Raw genomic sequence first — 6005 nt, forward strand, 5'->3', positions numbered from 1 at the left:
AACAACAATTTCAACAACAATTTGAGAAAATGGCCAAGAGGATTGATAGCCTCCAAGTTGCAGCAGTAAACACAAGCCAACCATCACCCACGTGGGGGACAAATGAAGAAACTCAAGAGGATCAACAGTAGGAACAAGTCCAGTATATGCACAACCAAAATTCTGGGCCAAATGAGGTTTATGGTGACACTTACAACTCCTCCTGGAAGAACCACCCCAACCTCAGATGGGGAGACAATCACAATCAAACTCAACAGCTATGGCAAAGGACTTCAAATCAAAACAGTTAGGAAAACACAAACCACAACAACTAGCAGAATAATAACCAAAACACATACAGAAAACCACAAAACACTTACCCCAACTCTAACCATCATCCATCCAATAACCAAGCCACCAATCAAAATACTTACCCTCAACCCTCAACACCCCACAACCAACCAATCTCACAAGACTCTCAGAGGAACACCAACTTGGAGATCTTAATGGAGAAAATGATGAAGCACCAAGAGATGACAACAAAGAACCAGGAAGATTCCATGAAGAATATGAAAAGGCAGATTGGACAACTTTCCAAGCAAATTACTATTGAAAGGCCTTTAAGCTCACTCCCAAGCGACACCATCCCTAATCCAAAGGAGGAATGCAAAGCTATACAGCTGAGGAGTGAAAAGATCTTGATGAAAAATGAAGAAGCAACCAAGAAGCCAAAGGAAGATGACAAGAAGCAGGTTGAAAAAGAGGAAGCCAATGACAAGGATGCAATAGCAAGCAAGCAAACTCAAAATCAAGCTCAAGAAAAGGAAGACCAGCCACAAATTTCAAGAAAAAGGGAGAAAGTAATGGAGGAACCAACCAAGGATCACAGGCAGGGAGTGAACTTCACACCCCATTGCCATACCCCCAAAGGTTCAACAAGGAGACTACAGACCAACATTTCCCTAAATTTCTTGAAGTCTTCAAGAAATTGGAAATCAACATACCCCTGGCTGAGGCATTAGAGCAAATGCCCCTATATGCAAAGTTCTTGAAAGAGCTTATTAACAAGAAGAGAAGCTGGCAAGAAAATGAAACTATACTGCTCACTGAAGAATGCAGAGCATTAATCCAGAAAGGGTTCTCCCCTAAACTTGAAGACCTTAGAAGTTTCTTTCTACCTTGTACCATAGGTAGTATGATCATCAACAAGGCAATGTGTGACTTAGGTGCTAGTATCAATCTGATGCCCTCCTCTCTGGTGAAAAAGCTGTGCATAGAGGAAGTAAAGCCAGTACAGATGTCTTTAGAATTGGTGGATAAGTCAGTGATATGTCCCAGGGGTGTAATTGAGAACCTTCTAGTCAAGGTAGACAAATTCATATTCCCTACAGATTTTGTGGTCTTAGACTCAGATGAGGATGAAGGTGATTCCATTATACTGGAGAGACCATTCTTGGCCATTGCTAGGGCCATTATAGATGTAGAGCAAGGAGAGTTGACCATCAGAATGCATGATGAAATCGTCACCCTGAATGTATTTCCAGAAATACAGCTCATTGATGAAAAGAAGGACTGCATGGAAACTGACAAGGAAAACTTGCAGTGGAAGGAAGGAATCAACAAGACGATCAACAGTTACCTTCCAAAGCAAGAAATAGATAATACAGCAGGGCAAAAAGAGAAAGAGACTGTGCAGAGTGATGAAGAAATTCAAGAAGACATTGAAGTGTTAGCCACCGAGAAGAAAAGTCCCAAAGTGAAACCTACTGTCAAAGAAGGAGGATCAGCAAAAAGAAGGAAGAAAAACAAGTACAAGACTAAAAAGGGTTGGAAGAGCAAAAAGATTCCAACAGAGGGGTTCTCCAAGGGTGATGAAGTACAGTTGATCTATCAACAGTTTGGGACAAAACAACAAGTCAATGACTACTACACTATTCGCAAAATATTCTCACTTGAGCACGCCGAAATTGAGCATCAAGGAACAAAGAAGAAGCTCACAGTCAGGGGGGACAAGCTGAGACACTACAATCATCAACCACCATAAAAGAGGGGTCCAATGTTAAGCTAATGACAATAAAAGAGCGCTCTATGGGAGACAACCCATGATTTAAGATTCTTGCTCGTTTTTAAATTCAATAAATCTTGATCACCTTAGCATGATTTTAAATTTTATTAGACATACTTGACAGATGCATACACTGTTTTGAAACACATGCCAGACTTCTAAGTTTGGTGTGCTTGACAGCACACAAAAATTAGCTTTTCAAGGATTCTTAGATCATATGCTTAGTCATTTCGATGAAGTATATGACCAAACATTAAGTTTGGTGTCTGCATATGTACCAATTTTCAGAAGAATCAACTTTTGTTCATAGAATCAATGTCATGCATAGATGAATCATACATTGTTTTATTTCAGGAATTTATATTAGAAAATGAATTAGAACTTATGATGAAGGTATCAATTGTGATAAATTGCTTGCATTTGACATTAATCCCTTAGCAAGAGACAAGTTTGGTGTTCACCAAACCTTGGTTCACTAAGTAAGGGACACAATTGATCTTTTATGACTAAGAAACATAATAAATAATCTAAGCGTTCACCACTTCATCACCATGCTACAGTTGTATCCTAAAGCTTACCATTTTGATTTAATTAGGAGAAAAAAGGTTGAGGTAAAGACAAGATGAAGACATGGCTATGACAAGCCAAGAGAGAAGGATCACATGTGCTTAGAGAGGTGTGCCTACCTTAGGAAGCAAAAATCTGCATGCTAGTCACCTTGGAGGACGAACCTCATGCAACCAATGGGAAGAGAATCCTTGTCAATTCTCAAGAGAACATGCAAGCCGTTCATCTCATGAAGTTACTATGTTGTTCAACTAAATCTCCACCCTTCATAAGTCATGACCGAATCCCTCTTCAAGTATGGTCTTTGTCCAAAGCTTTAATGCCTTGCCTATAAATAATTTGAGACATTTCTTGCATCACATGTTCCTACAAGTCTTCATACAATCATAAGTCCTTGTTCCACCTTGTGCAATCCTAAACACGTCCCACCCCCCTCTCAACAGCAACATTTCTTTCTTCGTCCTCTTTACACTATAAAACCGTACCTCAACCAACCACAAATCCACCCTTACCTCCTCCCTCTAATTGAATTTATGGCTTCATCAAGTTCAAAGAGAAGACAGGGGAAGGAACCAATGGTAACTAAACCCCCATCCTATGATATAAGGAAGTTTAGATCTCAGTTTCATGAAAGAAAATATCATAGATTCATGAAAACAAAGCACATCATTCATGAGAGGGGTTTTGAGCTGAGAGACGGGGAATACCCCATCATGAGGTAAATCACTATGGAAAGAAGGTGGGATCTTCTATGCGATCCTCTCACCAAGATTAGTGCAGTCATGATCAGGGAATTTTATGCAAATACTGTGAAAGAGGGTGAAGATAGCATCCCTTACAAAAGTTATGTTAGAGGGGTTGAAGTGGATTTCAGTCCAGCATCCATTACAAGAGCCCTAAAGTTGAGAACCATAACTTATGTAGAGCCCAGCTTTGAGGCCAGACTGCAGGGAGAGAATGACCCTGATGAGATCTTACAGGAGATATGCTTGGAAGACACAGACTGGGAAAGAGATTCAAAAGGAATCCCAAGCCAATTGAAAAGAATAAATCTCATTCCTGAGGCCAAGGGGTGGTATGAAATAGTAAGAAGATCTATACGCCCTACTAAAAATACCTCAGGGGTCACAATCAAGCGAGCACTCTTGACATACTGTATCCTACATGGGGGAGAAATCAACCTTGCACAACTCATAGCCGACAGTATTCAAGAGATAGCTGAAAGCACAAACAAATTAACTAGGCTTGGTCATCCAAGCACCATTCTAAGGCTATGCAACAAAGCTGGAGTGATCTTTGAAGATGAGGACACAGAGAAAGTAAAAAAGGGGACGGGAATCACAAAGAGAAACATGGAAGGAATTACTGAGGATGATGATCAAGAAGAAAGACCCCAAAGAAGAAGAAGATCAGAGGAAGGGGAAGAACAAGCTCACAGTGTCATAGACATGAGTCAACTACAAAGAGCTCTTGAGGAAATATCACAACAAAATGTGAAAGCACAAGAGCAATATTCAAGGCAACAAGAGCAATATCTAGAGCACCGGGAGCAATATTTGAAAGATAGGGAGCAAAATAAAGCTTGGCAGCACAGAATGGAGGAAAGACAAGAGAGCTGGCAGCAACAAATGATGGTCCAACAACAAGAATTCAAGCCAAGATTCTTGAGGGGCAAAGAGAACAAACAACAAATCTTCAAGAGTCATATGATAAAATGTTCCTGACCCAAGACGGAATAGGAATAGGATCTCTCTATCCTTTTTCACACTGTCACTGTGCCCAACATTCGCAGGTTTGAAGCTCTTCACAGTCATCCCTTCCCAGATCCTACTCGGAATACCACAGACAAGGTTAAGACTTTTCGGATCTCAGGAATGCTGCCAATAGTTCTAGCCTATACCACGAAGATACTAATCTCACATACTCGGTCCGTGTATTAGATACCCAGAATATACTCTAGCTATCGTCCAATGACTATGTTGAACATCATGTAGACCGCTTGTGGTTGGCAGGCACATGGATCTTGGCTAAGCGAGTAACGAAGATAGTGGGTGATTAACACAGGTCACCCCTTCATTCTGACTTAACTGAATTAAGTACAAGAGTATATCTTGGAGAAGAAGTAGGCATGAATTGAAAGAAAAACAATAGTACTTCCATTAATTCTTGAAGAACAGCAGAGCTCCACACCTTAATCTATGGGATGTGTAGAAACTCCACCGTAGAAAATACATAAGTGAAATAGTCTAGGCATGGCCGGATGGCCAGCCTCCAATGGAGGTTCCAAAGTGTCAAAGTTACATAAGATGATCAAAAGATATAAAATAAACCTCTAAAAGTAGTTTTTATGCTAAACTAGTTACTAGGGTTTACAGAAAATGAGTAACTAAGTGCAGATAGTGCAGAAATCCACTTCCGGAGCCCACTTGGTGTGTGCTTGGGCTGAGCATTGAAGCTTTCACGTGCATAGGCTTGTTCTTGGAGTTAAACGCCAGCTTGGGTGCCAGTTTGGGCGTTTAACTCCAGTTCTGGTGACCGTTTGGGCGTTTTACGCCAGAAAGTTGTTAGCTGGCTTTTAACGCCAGTTTAGGCCATCAAATCTCGGGCAAAGTATGGACTATTATATATTCATGGAAAGCCCAAGATGTTTACTTTGCAACGCAATTGCGAGCGTGCCAATTGGGCTTCTATAGCTCCAGAAAATCTACTTCGAGTGCAGGAGGGTCAGAATCCAACACCATCTGCAGTCCTTTTTAGCCTCTGAATCAGATTTTTGCTCAGGTCCCTCAATTTCAGCCAGAAAATACCTGAAATTATAGAAAAACACACAAACTCATAGTAAAGCCCAGAAATGTGATTTTTGAATAAAAACTAATAAAAATATAATAAAAAGTAACTAAAACATACTAAAAACTATGTAAAAAATAATGCCAAAAAGAGTATAAATTATCCGCTCATCACAACACCAAACTTAAATTGTTGCTTGTCCCCAAGCAACTAAAAACAAAATAGGATAAAAAGAAGAGAATATACAATAAATTCCAAATTTATCAAAGAAGATTAGTTTTATTTAGATGAGCGGGGCTAGTAGCTTCTTGCTTCTGAACAGTTTTGGCATCTCACTTTATCCTTTGAAGTTCAGAATGATTGGCATCCATTGGAATTCAGAATTCAGATAGTGTTATTGATTTTCCTAGTTCATTATGTTGATTCTTGAACACAGCTACTTTATGAGTCTTGGCCGAGACCCTAAGCATTTTGTTTTCTAGTATTAACACCGGCTACATAAATGTCACAGACACATAATTGGGTGAACCTTTTCAGATTGTGACTCAGCTTTGCTAGAGTCCCCAGTTAGAGGTGCCCAGAATTCTTAAGCACACTCTTTTTGTTT

This window comes from Arachis ipaensis, chromosome B05, assembly GCF_000816755.2.
Source record: "Arachis ipaensis cultivar K30076 chromosome B05, Araip1.1, whole genome shotgun sequence".
NCBI classification, from domain to species: Eukaryota; Viridiplantae; Streptophyta; class Magnoliopsida; order Fabales; family Fabaceae; genus Arachis; species Arachis ipaensis.